The sequence below is a fragment of the Pelophylax lessonae genome (assembly GCF_965119305.1).
Source record: "Pelophylax lessonae genome assembly, chromosome: 4".
Classification (NCBI taxonomy): Eukaryota; Metazoa; Chordata; class Amphibia; order Anura; family Ranidae; genus Pelophylax; species Pelophylax lessonae.
In genome coordinates this window covers 345461487-345482789 of record NC_138771.1, presented here as the reverse complement: position 1 = coordinate 345482789, position 21303 = coordinate 345461487, and the positions used below count along the sequence as shown (strand labels likewise).

General features: G+C 44.4%; 1 pseudogene across 1 annotated transcript; it reads right to left on the bottom strand.

Annotated features, from left to right (window-relative positions):
* Window positions 1-2726: 2726 nt before the first annotated feature.
* On the bottom strand, window positions 2727-21074 carry LOC309552649 (syncytin-2-like; annotated as a pseudogene). The gene is made up of 4 exons: window positions 20979-21074; window positions 13333-13480; window positions 12406-13024; window positions 2727-2819 (listed from the first exon to the last, which is right to left on the bottom strand). The product of its transcript is annotated as a syncytin-2-like (transcript).
* Window positions 21075-21303: the final 229 nt, after the last annotated feature.

The window sequence follows — 21303 nt, the reverse complement described above, 5'->3', positions numbered from 1 at the left end:
CTGTTAGTCTGGGGAGTCGTTGAGCTATTGAGCTGCTGGAGCCTCTGAGAGCCAAGCTGTCGAGCTGTTGAGCTGGAGCTGCTGGGAAGCCGAGCCTCTAAACTACTGAATCACACCTGGAGACCTGGGGGGGGGGGGTAAGGTGAGGGAATAATGGGGAGTGGGGTGAGGAGACCATGGGGGATGAAAAAAATGGGGTGAGGAGATATTGGGGGGACATTAAGGGGAGGGGAGATAATGGGGGGCCACTGGGGAGGAATATCTCCTATACGTACGCTGCACTGTGAGGATGTTTCTCAGACATTCAGTAAATTATGTACTAGGTGTTAGAATTGTGTTATTTTTCTGGTAAAGTTTCCTCTCTATGTCTCTTCCTCACATGGAGCTCTCAGTGGATTTATTCTCCTGCTTTGTGTTAAATTAACATTGTAGATAGATAACTCATACAGATAAATGAGTGAATACAACTCTCTTTGTGTCCTATGACCCCCATCTATGGTCACTGTCTTTCATTTCATTAACCGCTTGCCGACCACCTCACTTACAAACACGGCAGCAAAGCGGCCTCCAGCACCTCCAGGTAGGGGATGCGCCGCCCCAGCTGTGCTATGATTAGTTACAGCACAAGCTGATCAGCGGGTGTTGGCCAATGACTGGCCACTGACACCCGCTGATCAGCTCCCTCATAGACTCTGATAGGTGATCTTGCTGTTTTTTTTATTCCCTGCAATGCAGGCGAAAAAACAAAACAGCAAAATTGCTTAGTAAAAGCAACACATAACACACACATTTCACATTGTTAGGCACACATTTAACCCCGTGATCGCCCCTAGATTGTAACCCCTTCCCAGCCAGTGTCATTAGTACAGTGACAGTGTATCGCATTAGCATTGATCACTCTATTAGTGTCACTATTGATGTCAGTGGCAGTTAGTCAGTTAGTGTACCCCCCAGCTGATCACCGCCATTGCTAGTATAAAAAAATAATAAGTAAAAATTCCAGTGTCTATATGAGATGCTATAATCTTTTATGCAAACCACATAATATACACTTATTGGGATTTTTTTTTTACCGAAGACATGTACCAGAATACATATTGGTCTAAATTAAAGAAGAAATTATATTTTTTAATTTTTTATTGGATGCGTTTTATAGCAGAAAAAAAAATATTGTTTTTTTTTTTTTTTTCAAAATTTTCTGTCTGTTTTTCTTTATATACCAAAAAAAAAAAAAGGCGGTGATCAAATACCACCAAAAAAAAAGCTCTATTTTTAAAATTAAAAAAAAATTACGTATATTTCAGTTGGGTACAGTGTTTCATAACAATTGCCAGTTTGAGTAGCACAGAATGCCCTTGTCATGAAGGGGGTAAAATATTCCATAGGTCAAAAGGTTAAGATAATTTGGTTTATTATTTTGCTATTGCTTCTGAAATTTGAATATAGTTTGTCAGATTGAAAAGACCTAGATGTTTTTTTTTGTGCTTTTTTAACCACTTCAGCTCCGGAAGGTTTTACCCCCTTAACCACTTAAGCCCCGGAAGATTTTACCCCCTTCCTGACCAGGGGGTATGTTGCGATTCGGCACTGCGTGACTTTAACAGACAATTGCGCGGTCGTGCGACGCTGTACCTAAATGAATTTAACGTCCTTTTTTTCCCACAAACAGCTTTCTTTTGGTGGTATTTGATCACCTGTGCGATTTTTTGCTCATGCGCTATAAACAAAAAAAGAGCGTCAATTTTGCAAAAATAACAATATTTTTCACATTTTTTTTACATGAAATTCCCCCCCCCCCCCCAAAAAATGTAAAAATCAAAATTTTTTAACATTTTAGGCCAATTTGTTTTATGCTACATATTTTTGGTAAAAAAAATCGCAAAAAGCGTATTTTGATTGGTTTGCGCAAAAGTTATTGCGTTTACTAACTAAGGGAAAGATTTTTGTCATTTTTGTTGTTTTTTTTTAACGCGTAATGGCGGCGATCTGCGTTTTTTTTTGCGGGACTGCGACATTGCGGCGGACAGATCGGACCCTTGACTGACATTTTTGACACTTTTGGGGTTACCAGTGACATGTGACATATGCACTGTTACTGTAAAATGACACTGGTAGTGAAGGGGTTAACTTTATTTGAGAGGGAGGGGTGGTGTGTGTCCCTAGGGGCGTGATTCTTACTGTGATTGGCTGTGGCTTGAGGTGTAGGAACAGTGATCAACGGTCCTACATAGTAGAACCGTATGATCACTGTTCTTACACAGGGGAGAATGACAGGCGGCTTGTTTACATCAGCCGCCTGCCTTTCTCCCTCTGTCACGAACGATCGCGTGTGCACAGCGGACATCGGATCCGCCGGGCACACGCGCGGGGGGGTCCGTGACCGAGCGGCTCACAGGCTAGTGACGTGCCCATACGTCACTTTGCCTGTGAGGGGCTGACCGCTGCAGTATATGTACTTGTACGGCGGTCGGCAAGTGGTTAATGACTACGCTATTTTTTGCGATTCGGCACTACGTTACTTTAACTAACAATTGAACGGACGTGCGAAGCCGTACCTAAGTACAATTGATGTCCTTTTTTTAAAGTGTAAGTATAAACACATCCCACAAGGGTTTGCTAGCAGAGACGATAGGTGTTCCAATTACCAATTAACCATGGCATCCACATCTAAGCAATGCTTTGATTAATAAGGAATTGCAGACGGCATGGAAACGGTCTACAACAGGCTATATGGCAAAGTTCATACAATGTCCTATTTGAACCACATTCTCAGTGTCCATTAAGTAGCTGTCCATCACTTTCTCTGCCACCCTGTGCCCCTAATAGACACAGGATGACTTACACATAAGAGGGGCATGGGGAGCTGAAACAAGGGTTTCCCAACCTCTCCAAGGGAAGCTGTGTTCCACGGGCCCCCACCCCATTTTGGAAATGTACCATAGTTGCACTTTCTGTAATGCAAGTTTATTTTTCTTTATTTTCTTAACTTATTAAACATTTTGAACATAGTGTAGAAAAATTCTGTGATGAACGCATGTAATGTGGGCAATGCAATATGTAGGTGGGGCTTTGTGTGGGTGTGGCTTGAGTATAGGCAGGGAGGCGGGGACACAGGGGGCCCCATGATCTCCTATTGCCTGGGGGCCCCATGAGTTGTCAGTCTGCCCCTGCCTCCAAGTGTTCTTCACCCCCACTCTGCTCTTCTTCCCCAACTTTGAACCCCATGTGCTCCTCTACACTCCACAGAGAACTCCATGAAGTCTCCTGCCCCCCCAATGTGGCCAACCACATTCCCCTGGTCCCCACTATATATGACACACCTTCTTTTTATCCACATCTGCTAAGCAATTCCATCCTTGCATCCACCATTATTTTTATAGAGTATGAGACTAGAATTTACGTGTGTATGCTGACAGTAGGGTAGCAGGGAGGAGTGGAGAATCCACTATCCCTAATCACTTTTAAAGGAAGCTGATCATACAGAGAACACAACAATCAGCAGGAGTCATTTTTTGTCTAATACAGGGCAATATCAGAATATCCTCTCTACATTTGTCTAATCCCCCATGTATGGGCACCTTTATTAGAGCTTCTGAATTATCTACTGCTATGTAGAAATTATAACGCAAGCCATTCATTGTGCTTCCTGGCTACCTAGTTTGCAATTCATATTAAATGGTGTAAGATAGAACAATGACAGAATACTGGTGACCAATGATTGGTTTATTTTATTCTTGAATGTAGTTTTAAAGCAACCCTAATTGACAATTTCAATAGCTTTTGCACAGATAAAATGTTTTTCCTTATAGTCTTTCTGCAACATGTTGCATTTATACAATGTTTGTGCCAGTTTGGTGGGTGGACAAGCTGTTTTAGTAGGATGTATAATTTATATTATCTTGTCATTGGCTGACTGTTATTGTTACTCTCTTAGAAAATGTCACAACACTCTCTTCCGAAGCAGAACTAACCGTCTAAGAAGTTCTGCCATAAATTACCCTCTAGAAACTACATCTCAAAATTCTTTATTATAGGTATTTATATAACACTGATAAATTATACAGTGCTTTACATATACATAATGTACATTCACATCATCCCTGCCCTCACAGAACTTTCAATCTAAGGTCCCTAACAAACTTTCATCCATTACACGTACTAGGGCCAATAGACAGGATACAATTACCCCACCAGCATGTCTTTGGAGTGTCGGTGGGAACCGGAGTACCCAGGGGAAGCCCACACAGGTACAGGGAGGACATACAAAATCCTGAAGTGCTGACCACTTAGCCACTGTACTGCCCATTTAAAGGATATTTAAATAAAGGCCATGTCTGGGTAGAGTGTAGTGTGTAAGAATGCCCACATTCATTTTATGTTCCTTAAAGTGTATTTCCATTTTTGCTGCAATTTTGAGATAACTCTTACTTTTTTTCAGAACTTAAAAAATGTTTTTTTTAAATTGCTGCTTACCTTTTTGCTTGCTAAAAAAATTCTACTTATCTTCCCCCTTTTATATAATGTTAAGGTAGGGTCTGGTGGGTTTTATTTACCATAATTAAGCCTGTCTGTACTGTGCTGACAGATCTCAATAACAGTTGTAAACTAGATGTGCATGCTGTCTGTTCTAACAAAGGATGAAAACTCTCAAGGCTTTAGCGGTATGTTGTATGTTAATGCACTTAAACAAAATAGAGGACATATGTCCTCTAATTGTACAATGTACATTGATAGCTATTCTGAATAATACAATAGGGGTGGGTAGGGGAGGTAAGGGGGTTAAGGTGGGCAGGAAGGGCAACTGCCCCGACTGCCATATATTAGACAAATGTGATATGATGGGCAACCCCTCTCTCTACATGAATACACTGTGAACAGGGACCTAAAAGTTGCCATGGTACACATATTTGGGCTCCGGGTACATGTTTTGCCATCCCCTTCCCAAGCAGAACTCCAATGGAGTGATCCACAGAATGCTGTAGCCAAATTAGTCACACAGGGGCGCATGCGCCCATCATTTGTCTGAATTGTACTTGGCCAATTTCACAGTAAACCACACCTGCTGGGAAGGTCCAACCAGTATGACTGACAGTAGCTCTTACAGCAAGCTTAGTATTGCCTTCTTCTATGCCCTGCATTCTACACACACTTTAAGGGGTCCATTTGTAAAAAAAAAAAAAAAACTGTTGGATAAATGTCACAAGCATTCGCCCAGAATTAAAAAATTCTGACGATTTTTCTAATCGATATACAGCTGTCACATGACCCAGCACTTTCCAAGCTTGTCTGTAGGAAAACATATTCAGTAGGAACTTCTAGTCCTCTTTTCGAATGCAGAGTCAAAATAAATAATTAATATCCATAAACTGTTTTAAATTGTCATACAAGTACATATTTGAAATAAAATCTTTAATATTTTTTGGCAATACCATGGTGTTTGTGGCATTTCCCCCGGAGGAAGACACGTGACCTTGTGTCGCCACGCGTAGGGGAGGGGCCCGGACGATGTTCTACTGAATCCAGGAAGTACAGGAGCCGCATTTACAGATCTTCCATGTTTGCCTTGTTGCCATCACACACGCTTTCCAGTAAGGCTGTTTTAAGCTTGGTGCACTGTAGCACCTTATCTATATGTTTTAAGAATAAATAAATATATTTAAAGAGGTATGAGCACTATTGGAGCCCCCCTTCTTTTAAATGTTACAACCTACCGATTTCAATGAGGGGAGTTATCCAGGGAGTGACGCGCTACTGAGGGGCTGACGTACTATCCGAAGCTCCAGGAAAGGTGGCCCTTGAAGGGAAAATTGCGCTTTTAGACCTATGCTTAGCCGCTAGGTCGCAGAAGCGGAGGTGAGGACCCAGTCACATAGGGTGAAGTGGTGAAGGCACGATTCACTACAAAGGATATCGTTGGATCACTTACAGTGGACTTGATAGAGTGCACCTCTGGAGAGTGTGATACATTTTATACCATGGGAAAACACCATTAGCACTTTATTAAGCGATAGTTGCACATTTCAGTTTTTTATGCAGTTGTGTTCATTATTGCACATTCGGCACTTTATACAATTGTTTACTGAATGGTCGTTGTTTACAATTTTCTCCACCTATTGAGGTGTCATAACCGTTATTATCTATTATAAGAGCACTAATCACACTTTATTTTTATCATTGTGAAAATTATTTCCACTAATTACTTTTTATTTGTTCGTATCTACTATAATAGGCACTACTGCTTTTTATATTGAACTCATTGCACACTATCTTATTTATTTATATTGCTCATCACACACATATTCCATTGGTTTTGCGTGGCACTTTTCATTTTATTTTATGGTGTGGGTTAATTTCTACCAGTCGCAGGCTGTGCCACACCCCTCTAGCCTGTGTCTTAGCATAAGAGGAAGGTGACGCCTCAAATATTCTACATATTATATCCCATCTCCATTATGTTTAGCTGGTGGCATGGAGGAGGAGGGAGAGAGTGGGCTGTCATTTACCACTGTGTATATGCCCACATGTGTGACTCTATAATTCACATGAGCTGCTCAGATGTGATAGGGAGGAAATGCTCAGCATAGAAACTCACTAAAAACTGAGCATGGGCAGATTTGCCACCACAGCTGCAAAATTCCTAACTGAATCGGGGACATGGACAGAAGGAGGAGATAGAGAGCAGCAGAATCAACCAGATTTTTTGCAGAATACAGAAAAAGAATCTCATAGTGACTGAGTGAGTATGAACAGCATGTAATACACAATTTATTATGTGGGTTTAGTGACACTTTACTATGTTGACCTCCTGTGATCATCATCGCCATCTAGTGGCCATAATGCTTCTTGTATTCCAAAATACCTTAAAGCGTAACTCCCCTTTTGTTGAGAAAAAAACATTCCCCTCTGGGTGATCTCTGTACATTACAAGATTTTAACAAACTTTGTTGCAGGGTTCTACCTTTTGTTAATCTGAAGAAATCATTCTTTGTTCCTCTGTGCTGAGTGGGTCTAATGGTTTCATAATTATCTGTCTGCTGTGGCACCTGCAGAGCTCTAATGAGGAAAGCTGCTGGGCCTGCATCCCTTTAGACATGTTCCTATTGGAATTATCTCACCAAAAATGACATTTTTGTTGCAGGGGATGCCAGAAATCTGACTTGTATCTTATGGGCCATACACACTATACAATTTTCTTTAGATTTTTTTTCCTTCAGACTTACCATAACCATATAATATGAGGTCAAACCTAAACACTTTCAATTTGTATGCAATCAGGCAGGCCCTTGCACTACATAGAAAAGGTAAATCTAAAGGAAATCTGACAACAAAAGTTGTATAGTGTGTATCCAGCTTTAGGCAGACTTCTGGGAAAATTGGTGAGTCAATCACACAAACAGGAAATGGTGTTTCTGGGGTGTGGCCAGTACACATTCTGTGTACAGAACAGCTCCAGGTAGCCAGGTTGCATTGTATTTTCAGAAAATTACAACAGCTTCAGATTGAAAAGGAAAGGTAATTTTTTATAACATTCAATTACAATTTGATTTGCGTCACAATTGTATACGCTATGTTGTTTTTCTTTATTTGCTATTTTTTTCCCCACGAAAGTGGAGTTACCCTTTAAAGTGAGCGTAAAGTCTCGTTTTTTTTTTTTAAATAACAAACATGTCATACTCAGTGGCGTAGCGTGGGTTGTCAGCACCCGGGGAAAGGCAAGTAATTTGCGCCCCCTAAACCCGCGGGATTTTAGCACTCGAGTCTCTTCCACTAGATTAGTTAAAGAAACCCTTACCCACTAAGCACATGTATTGTTTGTTATGAAAATACGTAAGTATTTAAAGTAAAATGCATCTAAATACAAGTTTGAATGACCAGCGTGCCCCCTTTCAATGCAGAGAGACCAGCGTGCCCCCTTTCAATGCAGAATGACCAGCGTGCCCCCTTTCAATGCAGAAAGACCAGCGTGCCGCCTTTCAATGCCGAGGGACCATCGTGCCCCCTTTTAATGCAGAATGACCAGCTTGCCCCTTTTCAATGCAGAATGACCAGCTTGCCCCCTTTCAATGCAGAATGACCAGCGTTCCCCCTTTCAATGCAGAGCGACCAGCGTGCCCCCTTTCAATGCAGAATTACCAGGGTGCCCCCATTCAATGCAGAATGATCAGCGTGCCCCCTTTCAATGCAGACAGACCAGCGTGCCCCCTTCAATGCAGAGAGACTTACCTGCAGCTTCTCCTCAGTTCCCAGTGTCTCCTCGAGTCCTCCCACCTCCTCCTCGGCCAATGGCATGCGTTCGCCTTTCGGCCAATCAGGAAGCGGGTCTCAGACCAGGCCAGGAGGAGGATCCGTGTGACAATACCGAATTTTCATTCGCTATTGTCACACAATGGGTGGGCTCGGGGCGCAGAGCAGTGCGCCCCGGGTACACCCTTTTTTTGAAGCCTATTAGAGCCTCTGGCTCTAATCAGGTGATTAAAAAAAAAACCCACTCTGTGACAGCACCAACCTGCAGACTCACTCGCTGCTAAACTGACTGAGCAGTGAGGAGAGGCGGCATAGGCGGGGCTTGGCTTGCAACACCACCACACCCTACACCAATGGACATCTCCCAGCATAAAGATGGAGGCAGCCGCAGATAGTGTGTGAACTGTGTATGTCTGTCAGGATCTGTGTCATTACGTGGGTCACCTGCTGGTGGCACTGTTGTTCCTGGAACTGAGGGGCGCAGTTCCAGGGCCCACCAGCGGGTGTCTCCCAGCAGCTGGACTGTTCTTTTAATTAAGCTGCACCTGAGGAGGACTGCTGAGGGAATATAAGCCCGCCCTTCACTGAGGCTCAGTGCTTCAGTATTTTCTCTGCTAGCCGTGTCCCTGTCTGAACCTGTATCCTGAAACCTGTATCCTGAAACCTGTATCCTGAAACCTGTATCCTGAAACCTGTATCCTGATCCTGAGTCCTGTTCCCTGCATCCTGCTTCCTTTACCTGGCTCCCTGCTTTCCTTGTCTCCTGTTCCTGTCCTGTCCTGCAATTGTTTGCTCCATCCCTTTGTATATAGTTTGTTAGGTTCTATTGTGGTTTTGTACTGTTATCATTTATATTTTGTTTACTTGTTTATGGTCACTGGTGTTGGTATTGGAGTGTGTCATTTTGCTTAATAAACTTATTTACATCTTTATCCATCTGGGTCCTGATTCCTTGGTGCAACCAACTGATCTGATCACTCTTGCTGGATGCCTGCATGTGGTATCCCTGACAGAATACTGAAGCCACTAACGATCAGATCGGTTGCACCTGGGAATTAGGAATTTTCTGGTTGTTGCAAGATGCAGTCAGAGGAGGTCTTTTATTTTTCTTTGCTTGTAACAGAAGACAGGGAATATTGTCGCCAAATTTTGAAAACTTACACTAGCGAGCAGTTGTTGGAATGCATCCGTCTGGCCCACTCGTTTGTTGACAAAGGCAGAGTTTTGTTCAAAGAGATTCAGCCACTTATTCAGCTCTGTGCAGAGTTGGCTTTATCTAATACCCCTAAGGGTGGTGATGATTATTCTCCTCCTTTTAGTGTCTCTCAGGTGGTATCTCTTGTGTGGCTCTTGGAAGATGATAAACCCTATTTTATTGAACATTATTCAGTGTATTCTCCAGAGGCCCTGTTGGATTGCATGAATGCTGTATATTCTCTAATCAGACAAGGGGGTTGTAAATTGAGTTTTGTTCAGGCCTTACTGCAAACCTGGTCAGATCTTTCCAATTTAGCATCAGCTAACTCACACCAATCCACTTCTGCCTCTGGACACCAGTTTTCTCAAAGTTTCTCCTCTCCGTTACCCGTAGCAACCACAGCTGCAGTTAGGTATGGTTTGCTTTCCACTGCTTGTTCATATCCTGGCTTAACGAGTTGCACTTTTCCTGCATTTAACTCTGTGAAAACTTCCTCTACTACTCTGTTGCCCCTAGCAACCTCTCAGAAATTCTCCTCTGTAACTGTCTCTCCTTTTCCACCATCTCCCAATACTGCCATTTCGCTTCCATCTACTTCACAATCTATTCATAGCCCTGCAACCACTAGCAAGATTTCTGTATCTAAACCTAAAAAGAAAAGGAGATTTTTCCCGAAACATACAATTATACCTGTTACCCAGCCTGCTGATCCAGTGCCCGCTGATCTGGTGCCTCCTACTGAGCCTGTTGATCCAGTGCCCACTGATCCGGTGCCTCCTACTGAGCCTGCTGATTTAGTGCCCGCTGTTCTGATGCCTGTTGTTCCAGTGCCCACTGATCCGGTGCCTCCTACTGAGCCTGCTGATCCAGTGCCCACTGTTCTGATGCCTGCTGTTACAGTGCCCGCTTGTCTGGTGCCTCCGACTGAGCCTGCTGATCCAGTGCCCGCTGATCTGGTGCCTCTTAATGAGCCTGTTGATCCAGTGCCCACTGATACGGTGCCTCCTACTGAGCCTGCTGATCCAGTGCTCGCTGTTCTGATGCCTGTTGTTCCAGTGCCCGCTGATCCAGTGCCCACTGATCCGGTGCCTCCTACTGAGCCTGCTGATCCAGTGCCCACTGTTCTGATGCCTGCTGTTCCAGTGCCCGCTGATCTGGTGCCTCCTACTGAGCCCGCTGATCCAGTGCCTTCTATTCCGGTGCCCGCTGATCCAGTGCCTCCTACTGAGCCTGCTGATCCAGTGCCCTTTGATCCGGTGCCTTCTACTGAGCCTGCTGATCCAGTGCCCGCTGTTCTGATGCCTGTTGTTCCAGTGCCCACTGATCCGGTGCCTCCTACTGAGCCTGCTGATCCAGTGCCTGCTGTTACATTGCCCGCTGATCTGGTGCCTTCTACGGAGCCTGCTGATCCAGTGCCCACTGATCCGGTGCCTCCTACTGAGCCTGCTGATCCAGTGCCTGCTGTTCTGATGCCTGCTGGTCCAGTGCCCGCTGATCCGGTGCCTCCTACTGAGCCTGCTGATCCAGTGCCCGCTGTTCTGGTGCCCGCTTTTCTGGTGACCACTACCCAGTCTGCTGACCCAGTGCTTGCTGTTCCAGTGCCCGCTGACCCAGTGCCTGCTGTTCCGGTGCCTGCTGATCCGGTGTCTCTTACTCAGCCCGCTGATCTGGTGCCAGCTGATCCCGTGCCCGCTGTTCTGGTGACCACTACTGTGCCTGCTGATCCTGTGCCTGCTGATCTTGTGCCTGCTGATCCTTTGCCTGTTGACCCAGTGCTTGCTGTTCCAGTGCCCGCTGACCCAGTGCTTGCTGTTCCGGTGCCTGCTGACCCAGTGTTTGCTGATCCAGTGCCTGCTGAGCCACGGTCTGCCGCCCTGTTTGATGTGCCACTGTCTGTTGCCCAGCCTGGTTTGCCACTGCCGGATATCCTGCATGCAGCTGGCGCTCCCCTGCTTGATGTCCAGCTTGCCTTCAGTCCCAGTGTTGGGACATGTGTTGCAATGAGGGCAGGTGTATCCCTAATGTTACGCCTCTTCAGGAACTTGACCTGTGGGGTGCCAAGACGGCTTCCAGACCCTGGTGGTGGGGCGCATGATCAATTGCTGGACTCTGGTGGCACGCCTTCCGGCAAGTTAAAGGACTTTGGCCTAGAGAGTGCTAGAAGACCCGCAGACATGGAGGGGAGACCTTTTTGGACTTTCGGGGTAGAAGCACAATGGAGCGTCCGGAGGCCGCTCCTTAAAGGGGGGGAACTGTCAGGATCTGTGTCATTACGTGGGTCACCTGCTGGTGGCACTGTTGTTCCTGGAACTGAGGGGCGCAGTTCCAGGGCCCACCAGCGGGTGTCTCCCAGCAGCTGGACTGTTCTTTTAATTAAGCTGCACCTGAGGAGGACTGCTGAGGGAATATAAGCCCGCCCTTCACTGAGGCTCAGTGCTTCAGTATTTTCTCTGCTAGCCGTGTCCCTGTCTGAACCTGTATCCTGAAACCTGTATCCTGAAACCTGTATCCTGAAACCTGTATCCTGAAACCTGTATCCTGATCCTGAGTCCTGTTCCCTGCATCCTGCTTCCTTTACCTGGCTCCCTGCTTTCCTTGTCTCCTGTTCCTGTCCTGTCCTGCAATTGTTTGCTCCATCCCTTTGTATATAGTTTGTTAGGTTCTATTGTGGTTTTGTACTGTTATCATTTATATTTTGTTTACTTGTTTATGGTCACTGGTGTTGGTATTGGAGTGTGTCATTTTGCTTAATAAACTTATTTACATCTTTATCCATCTGGGTCCTGATTCCTTGGTGCAACCAACTGATCTGATCACTCTTGCTGGATGCCTGCATGTGGTATCCCTGACAATGTCAGAGTCAGACAGACAGAGTGACACTGCAGATGCACCCCCCCAGATGTTGCGCCCGGTGCGGCTGGCCCCCCCTGCACCCCCCACGCTACGCCACTGGTCATACTTACCTCCTCTGTGCAGTTGATTTTGCACAGAACAGCCCAGATCCTCCAAAAATCCCCAAAACCTCCCAAAGCTTTAAAAGGATTCCAACCCTCTCTAGCTATAGCTCTGGCTCTGCCTTGCAGTGAGGTTACCTTATCCATGTGGGCCTGGACCTTATCACTGGCGTCTTCTATCCAGGTACAGCAGTCTTCTCCTATGAATTCACAAAAACCCCCCTTGGAAGCTAAAAGAAAATCTAGTGCCATCTTCTCTTGTAGTACTAAAGCTTTAATTTGTCTCTGCTCTTGAGTAATTTCTCTTACAGCTTCAATGGTTTCATTAAACATCTCACCCACAATCAATGAGAAATTATTCAACCATTTCATCAGCTCGATCCCTCACCCAGTCCAAGCCAGGAACAATGCCCATGCCTGACCATGAGAAAAAAACAGTTCTCTGTGAGTCCTGCCTTGCACCCTTGCCCTCCTTAATAGCAGATCCTCACGATCAGCAGCAATGTGTGATGCTGGTACAAGCTTCACTAAAGCACACAAACCTTTTGCATTTGGGGGCACTGCCTTATAAGCCGCAGAACCACACAAAAGTAATAGGGACCTGTCAATGCCGTACACAAGAATTTTCCTGATGGTCACGGGCACTAGGCAGTAACATATTAAACTGAGGGATTGCTCCCTCAGTCTGGACATCACAACCGTCCTTCCAGCAGATATAATCCGGTCGGTTGGTGTCATTAAAATGACCCGAAGTTTCATTAGTGAGATTGACCTCTATACCTGTCTCACAGGTTGTAGACCTACAAATCTAGTCCCGGTGGCAAAAACTAAAGTTAAAGCACATATGTTGACTACCTAATTGTCCCAATACCCAAATCGGATTGGCCAGCAAAGAACAGGAGCCAGAGCTAACATTAAAACTATAACTGATGTTACCCTCTAGGAATGCGTTATTAAATTCTATGGACAAGTGTCTCCTGGTTGTCTTCATGCCAATACGAACATCTGCCATTGCTGGGGTGTAATAGCTAGGTGGGGGCTTGGAGCGCACCCAGAATTTAGTCCTGTTTGCCGCTTTAGCCAGCTGAAGGTGCATTTTAAACAATAGGTTGGGATGCTGTTACCCTTGCTAAAATACACTAAGCTAAAAATATAAATAAAAACGATACTTCTCATTATCATTCTTGGATGGAGTTGAGCAGTTTTTTTTGCAGTGGCTGGTGTGGATCTAGTTAAGCCTCAAAGAAGTCGGCGTTGTCAGCTGAACCTGGTATGGCTCGGAATACCTGGACTCCAATCCCGTCATTTGATGTTTCCTCACAACAACCCAGTCACCTGGTTGAATAGAATGTACACCGGTTATCATGTCAGGGTCCGGGAGAGACTCCTGAACCCTATGATGGACCTTTTGGAGCTCCCTTTGCCGGGACTGTACCTACCCCGTCAGCTGAGAATGTAAAGATGACAGCTGCCGAGGAAAGTACCATCCAGTCTTTGGTTGACTCCCAAACAAAACCTTGTAGGGTGATAACCCATGGGGCTGTCTAGGGGCATTCCTGATGGGGTAAAGAGCAATGGGAAGAGATTCGGGCCATGGCTTTTGAAAAGTTCTATTCAGCCATTCAACCTTATCGCTACTTTGAGGATGACTCCCTGGTTGATGTGAAGCGCCTTACATACCTCTGCAAAGATCTGACCGGTGAAGTGCGATCTGACTCGATCATTCCAGGCAGCCCCCAGTAACAAACGATCTCAGACAGGATCTTTTTTGCGGTGGTAGAGGCATTGGCACTGTGAACAGGCCAAGCCTCTGACCGCCCAGAAAACATATCCACACAGACCAAGACATGCTCGTGCGTTCAGCTCTTTGGCAAAGTGATATAGTCTATCTGAATGCCCTGAATGCCTTCTCGATACCGTTACCGTTTTCTGCTGAGGTAGTGAAGCCAGGAGCAATCCAATGCTTCTCCGCCTGTGCACACATAACCATCCTTGACTGATGCCCAAGGTAATGAGCCGAGTCGGCCATCATTGGAAAAAGTGATCTGGGTAAACACCATTTACTATCAAGACCCCAGATGTCGTCTGGACCCTGTGTAGCCCCCTAAGCTGTCCATCTCCTCTTTCCCTCTATTTCCGCTTTGGTCTGCAGTTTCTTAATCTGGCAACATATCAGAGGGGATGGCTAGCATTAGGGTCTCTGCCACAGGGTTCAGAGCACCTTCCTTAGCAGCTCTATCTGCCAAGGCATTTCCTATGGCTTCCATAGTAGTCTCAGTAGTATGAGCCTTTACTTTCAGAATGGCTATCTTGTGGGACAAGCAGAAGGCAATGAACAGTCTATTTATTAACTCCGCATGTTTCACTGGCTTCCCCGAACTAGTCAAGAACACTCTTGCCTTCCAGATAGGACCACAATCATGTGCCACCCCAAAAAGTGTATCTCTAATCTGTATAGAAATTGATTCTCTGATCTTTATGCATCTCACAGGCTTTTGCTTGTGCCCACAACTCAGCTTCCTGTGTGGATTATGGGAACCTAAAGAACCCTCTTCCACAATTTTCCCAGTAGTAGTCACCGCATAACCCGTGTGTGGCTTACCATCTGGGGTGTACCTGGAACCGTCGACAAAAAGGTTAGCGTCTGGAATGGGGGTCTCCTTCACCGGACTGACAGCCACTGATTCCCACTCCATCAAAGAAAGGCAATCGTGTGGTTTCTTGTGTCCTACTAAAGTCGGAAATTGATCAGAGAGAGAGAGAGAGATTAGTAAAGTTTTGAAAGTTAAAATTTTTCGCACCACCTTCTCTTCCCTTCTCTTCTTTCTTAACAGCAAGATGAGTCATAGTAGTTTCTGACCATACCTACCTTTGAAGTTTCCGGATCCTCCGGAATAAATTGCCACTTACCCCGCGGACCAGATTGGTTGGTCAGACAATTATTCCTGATGTGCCCTAACTTTCCATATCCACAGCAGATGTGTTTAAAAACTCAAAGTTAGAAGGAGAGGGTTCAGGTGTTATGACAGGCTGCTGAGAGATAGAGACAATGTGAGGTGGGAGGATGTTAACAGTATCGAGAACTGTACTGTGAGCTGAATTAAAACTGAATTAACCTCCTTGGCAGTATTCCTGAGTGTTACTCGGGGTTCATTTTCAATACCAAAAGCGGTAACCCCGAGTCACACTCAGGATTACCCCACCATGTTACTCACCTTCCCTGCGATCCCCCGCCATCCTCCCCACCGTCCTCCCCGGCATCCTCGCACTCTCTCCCTGCTCTGTGCACAGCCGATTGCCGGCACTTGCCTTTCCAGTTCCCTCCCTCCCTGAAGTTGGTACAGAAGTTGTAGTGTGAAAAGAGTGGAATAAATTGCGCTCAGCACTTAAAACACAACCAAAAAGTGCTTGTGTGCATAAATATGTGAATAAATGGTTATAAATAAATAAATATAATTCAAAATGTGAAAAAAGTCCTTGGTCAATGAATATATCAACAGTCCTTAAAGTGCCCAGTGCAATACAGATCTCTAAGCAATGACTGAATATCACTCTAACTTCAAGTGAGGGACCTCCACCTTAAGGGACTTTCTTCACCCAGTGCTCGGGGTAAATACTTCTTACCAAAGCTGGTGGACCCCTTAATTACAGGGGGTCTAAAGCAGCGTAAATGGTCCACAAGTGCCTCCAAGCTATCCTTCAGGTCCCTTTATATATGGCTCGGCCCGCATAAGGAACTCCAAGTATTCCAGGATGTTATGGGGAGAAAGATAAGGAAACTCCAATAGTGTAGTATGTTCTAATATTGGGGTTTATTAATGAAATTGCACTTACTCAAACATCAGAAACAGAATGCCTTCATGCGGTAAATGCAGCATGGGTTCGGTGTACGGGACGCTCCTCTGCTCCTGCGTATCACCAACCCGGAACTCCACGGCCTCACGTTCCCGACGCACGTTTCGTCAGACGCGCTGACGTCATCAACTCAGAACTCAGAAATTTCCATGATGTTTGAGTAAGTGCAATTTCATTAATAAACCCCAATATTAGAACATACTACACTATTGGAGTTTCCTTATCTTTCTCCCCATAACATCCTGGAATACTTGGAGTTCCTTATGCGAGCCGAGCCATATATAAAGGGACCTGAAGGATAGCTTGGAGGCACTTGTGGACCATTTATGCTGCTTTAGACCCCCTGTAATTAAGGGGTCCACCAGCTTTGGTAAGAAGTATTTACCCCGAGCACTGGGTGAAGAAAGTCCCTTAAGGTGGAGGTCCCTCACTTGAAGTTAGAGTGATATTCAGTCATTGCTGAGAGATCTGTATTGCACTGGGCACTTTAAGGACTGTTGATATATTCATTGACCAAGGACTTTTTTCACATTTTGAATTATATTTATTTATTTATAACCATTTATTCACATATTTATGCACACAAGCACTTTTTGGTTGTGTTTTAAGTGCTGAGCGCAATTTATTCCACTCTTTTCACATTTTATGCGTTTTATACGTTTTTATTGCAGCTTGCACTATGGAAGCAATTCCTCTTATATATATTTAATTAATATATTTAATTAATTTATGACAATTTAATTGATTTATTATCGAATATCACCATTTTTGCGCAGGTTCTTTTGGGCCACCAAAATTTTTTTCATTTACAGAAGTTGTAGTGCCCAAAGAAGCATAGCACTGAAGAGCAGGGGCGATGATCACCTGGTGGATACTGGATATGACAGGATACACAGCAAGACTGATGTCTCTCTGGAAACTCCAGATGTACTTGGCAAACTTGTGCACACATCAAACAGCAGTAAACACCAGGCTGAAAATCAAGCATGGGTAAGCAGTCCGAAGACAAAGGCAGGTAGCAGAAATAAAAACTTGGCCGAGGTCACAACAGGAAGGCAGGCAGGTAGTAATAGCAAAGTCAATAATGTGAGCTGGGGTCATACACAGGAAGGCAGGCAGGTAAGTAATAGCGAAGTCAGTAAAGCAAGCTGGGGTCATACACAGGTAATCAAAAAGGAGCAAGGTTAGTGGAGCAAGCCAGAGGGTCAACGCCAGGAGAAGAGATCAAACAGGTCAGGAACAAGCTGGGTCGCAACAGGAAATCCAAGGAAAGTACACAGAGGCTCAGGAACACAGGAAGGCTGATGGCAATCCAGCAATTTGGTGGAATCAGTAGCAGTCTTATATAGGCTGGCAAGTGGCATGGCCACATCTGTCATGCCAAACCCCAAGGCCATAAGGTAGAAACCATTAGAGGCTGGCCTGCTCCTGTCACGAAGAAACAAGAAAGAACCTGTATCATCTGAGGTTCATCCCAAACTTTGCCACAATGGCAGCACCCTTAACTGACCTCACAAAGAGCAAAGGCTTCTCTGTGGTCCAGACCAATGTCTCACGTATAGGTCTGGTGTCACAAGTGGTAGCCGGAGAAGAACACCTTGAGTCAGAAGCTGACCCCGGCAGAGGAAAATTGAATTATTGTGGAGCGAAAGTGTTTGTCCATGGAGGCTCTACAGTACTACTTGTTAGGGAATCACTTTAGACCCATAACAGACCATGCTCCCTTAAAATGGATGGCCCAGGCTAAGGATCGTAATGCAAGGGTTATTTGTTGGTTCCTCTCTCTCCAAGATTTTTCATTTAAAGTGAAGCACAGGGATAGTGGTAACCAGAAAAATGGGAATTCCCTTTCTAGAACCCACTGTTTAATAGTTAGTGTTCGAACCCAGGGGTTCAAACAGAAGGGGGAGGTATGTGGCAAACAGCCCCTGTCAGTTATTGATGGAGTGTATCTGCCACATAGAATATTGAGGTTCTTAAGGTAAATGAGTGGCAGTGAGAAGTCTGTAGGCAGCAAGGGGTTAAGCACTGACCACACCTTGCTCCCTACCTGGTGTATAATGGGTCTTTCCTGGGTTAATCAGGTTGGTGCTGAAAGAGGAGACAAGCAAACTGTGTGGGAACATGTATGCAAGACTGGAACGGACCCAGTAAGGTCTGTTTATTAGCCAGGAGGCTTATATTTGTATTGCTGGACTTTTACTTTGGGACTACATTTACTACCTGTGCAGGAATCCTTTTCTGTTTGCTGTGTATTATGACCAAAAAAACCTTGGGCAGGAAGTCCTTAACCTTTCACACAGCTGAACTACCTTTCGGCAAGCTCTCCACTTGAAGCTGAACCCCACAATGGATATATACACATAAAAACTCTGTCTTCCTACAATTCTCATACACATTTTTAAGTAATCTACACATTCACTTTAACTGTAGAGGTAATTTGCACTACAATTAGTGATGGGATGTTACAACCTGTGCTAGTTAGATTATTTGGGATGTTCTATAACACTTGACATAAATTAAATTCTGGCAGAGGAATAGCTTGTAGTGCATGAATTATACACTCTGTATTGTTATATTTAAATGCCGTTCTTGTAGCTTTGTGCCAGTATGATACAGCTACAAAAGCAAATAAAAAGAAACAGTGTGACTTCTCTGTTAGAGAACAGTGGCATAGTTGCCAGAATCACATAGAGGGCACAATTAAGTGGCTTTTTAAAAAGCACCCATGTTGGTATTTTTTGCGCATTCTTAAGAATCATATAGCTTATGTGTTCATCTGCAGTTCTTTTTATCTTGTGTTAAAGTTTAATTCAGAGAAGACAAACATTTTAATAATTATAGGCCAAAACTGCTTTTTAATACATTCATAGAGCTGTATACTAACATTTTTACAAATAGAATTTTGTAGTACCTAACAACTGATTGTCTCTCATCAAGTGTGTTTTATTGGGCAGCCCATAGATGATTTGATTTGCTTTAATCCCCTATCGACAGTCAGCGTTGATGGGGGTATGCCTTCTGCAACGTTATTGTGTTCTGCTGGCAGAGGGACGCAGGGCGCCTTTTCGGCTGGCAGAACACAATGATTACTGCTAGTAGTTATAAGCACCGGTTTGACAAATGTGGGTTAGACTACTGCCCTTTTCACCAGCTTATGACAAATGGCTGGTGAAACGCACATCGTGCTGTCACTGATACGTAACAATGACACTCTCAGCCTCACCCTGCACAAAGAATTTACAGCTTGCTGGACCACATTCTAAGTGCCAACAGACTGAGAGCGATTGTCACTGGGTTTAGTTAACTAAGCAATTAACCCTTTAATCAAAAAACTGCCACCAGATAGCTTTGGGCCTATCAACAAATAGCAATTTATAACTTTAAAACAAATGTCTGTACTCACACTGTCACCACAGACAGGTATATACAGAGATTTACCATGAAGTAGCACTTTTCAAAGAGACAAGGATTCTTTTAAATCTTGCATTCATGCGTGCATTAGGGACAATTTGAACACTTTTCAAAATATTGTTTAATAATGAAAAGGTAAAAATGGTGCAAATAAAATATTGACATGAAAAGGATATTACAAAGAAAACAAAGAGACAACAATGCAAAAGCAAAATAAAAAGGTTGAAAAATGAAAATACGTAACAAGCTCTGGTTTGTGAAGTCCAGTGAACAAACAGGATGGTACAGTGACTTTCATAAAACTTGACAGATCTTTCTTCTTTTGATGGCACACGGGAGCTGTCAACTGCAGGGCAATGCCTCTTTTGCTGTCCCTCAGGGGGATGCTGACCGAAAGGATCTGACCAATTAAGTGGCTAAGGACTGGTCATGGGATGTCTCTGTGTTTACGATCATGCCACAGATGCAGTTTTCTGTAGGTATTATTATCTTTGAATTCCTACATGTTACAGTCTGATAACTTGCATAATATTTTACAGCATTGAATTTCCCTTTAAATGAATTTAAATATGTGGGGGGTCGGATGTCTACTTTACTCCCTATATCATCCAGTATAGGGTTGTTTGGATCTAAAACTTTGCTCATTAACTGATCTAAGTAAATATGCCCTTACTCTGGATATACTGTTAGTATCTCATGAGTCATGAAATATACTGAATTTCTTGATTCTACCAGGGAAGAGAGACAGCAACCAATGTATGTTGCTAAAAACTCCAGCTAAGGTATTTACAATTGGGGGATCTGGCAGGATGTCTGGTTGCTTTTCTGATTGCTCAAGCTTGCAAACGTGATGCTTTTACGAGGGCACCTAGACTGAAGTTTGGATTCGGGTAATAGGTGTGAGAGGATCTGCATATGACCTCTCAAGGTACTGATAAGAATGTTCTGGTCTGCAGCTAACGGTTATTAATTGTATTTATTCGAGAGGGAGGGAGGGGGAAGGTCACTGCAGCAATCTCTCTTCTTATGACAAAATGGCAGGGGTAACTTGGGACCTGAACAGCATTTTTGCCTGTTTGGGTTCCTCAATCTGGTACTAATTGTAAAAATTATGACAGTCGATGGATTGACTTTGGTGCCCATACTTGGATTGAATCTGAACCGGGCCCTCGATGAACCAGCCGAATTTCGATCCATGTATGGACAGCTTTACAGACAGGGAGGCTTAGGGCAACACAAATTCTTTTGTCTCTTCATTAAGATAAAAAAACATTCCACTATGTGTTTCCCACTCTCCTCCTCCTAACACTTACCTGACTCCTGTATCGATCCAGCGCTGTAGCTGGCTGCAAGTCTTCTCTTCCTCTCTTTCTGGTCTCACAGGCTTTGCTGAGAACAACGGGAACCATCGGCTTTTACTGCTGTCAATCCAACTCATTGAGGATGGAACGGGGGGCGGGGCTGATCTGCACAATGTGTGTCAATAGACACACACAGCCTGGCTTGGGAGCAAGCCCGCACATGGGGGCAGACACAGAGCAAGAGGAGCTAAGATCGCTGGTGGGGGACCCCAGAAGAAGAGTTTTGGGCCTCTCTGTGCAACATTGCACAGAGCAGGAAAGTATAACATGATTGTTA